This window comes from Pan troglodytes, chromosome 3 (genome assembly GCF_028858775.2).
Source record: "Pan troglodytes isolate AG18354 chromosome 3, NHGRI_mPanTro3-v2.0_pri, whole genome shotgun sequence".
In the NCBI taxonomy this organism is placed as follows: domain Eukaryota; kingdom Metazoa; phylum Chordata; class Mammalia; order Primates; family Hominidae; genus Pan; species Pan troglodytes.
This window is the reverse complement of record NC_072401.2, coordinates 108,580,159-108,580,954: the sequence shown is the minus strand read 5'-3', so window position 1 is coordinate 108,580,954 and position 796 is coordinate 108,580,159.

Below are 796 nucleotides of genomic sequence, written 5' to 3'. Positions count from 1 at the left end.
CGCGGTGGCTCACGCCTGTAATCCCAGCACTTTGCGGGGCCCAGGCGGGCGGATCACGAGGTCAGGAGATTGAGACCATCCTGGCTAACACGGTGAAACCCCGTCTCTACTAAAAATACAAAAAAATTAGCTGGGCGTGGTGGCGGGCGCCTGTAGTCCCAGCTACTTGGGAGACTGAGGCAGGAGAACGGCGTGAATCTGGGAGGCGGAGCTTGCAGTGAGCCGAGATCACGCCACAGCACTCCAGCCTGGGCGACAGAGCGAGACTCCGTCTCAAAAAAAAAAAAAAAAAGAAAGATGACAAGTGTACTTGGGGTCGGGGTCTTACATAGCTGAGTGTGCGCCGATGTTCAACCTTTGTCTGAACCTGGTTCACATTCTTTTCGACACAGCACTACCCTCACCCCCAGATGAATTACATTCTCTCATAGCTACTTGCATTTCTTTTTCCTTTATAGCATTTATCAAAGCTAGTAATTGTCCATTTCTGTGATTATGTGATAAAAGTATGTTTCATCCATTGGCCTATAAGCTTAATAATAGAATCTTGGAAGAGACCCTGTCTGTTTTGCTCTCAATAGTATTCCCAGCAACAATTAAAATGTCGGGCACATGCTTTATTCCCGATAAATATCAATTGAAATGATTAATGTCTAACACTCATTCCTCCACATAAACGTCTATGTCGAATTGAAAAACTAGATGGAAATGGTCAGAATTAGGTATCTAATACTGATAATTTTGAAGAAGTTCAATGTTCAAATGTCAGAGAACAAAATGAGGCAACTGAAGTGGC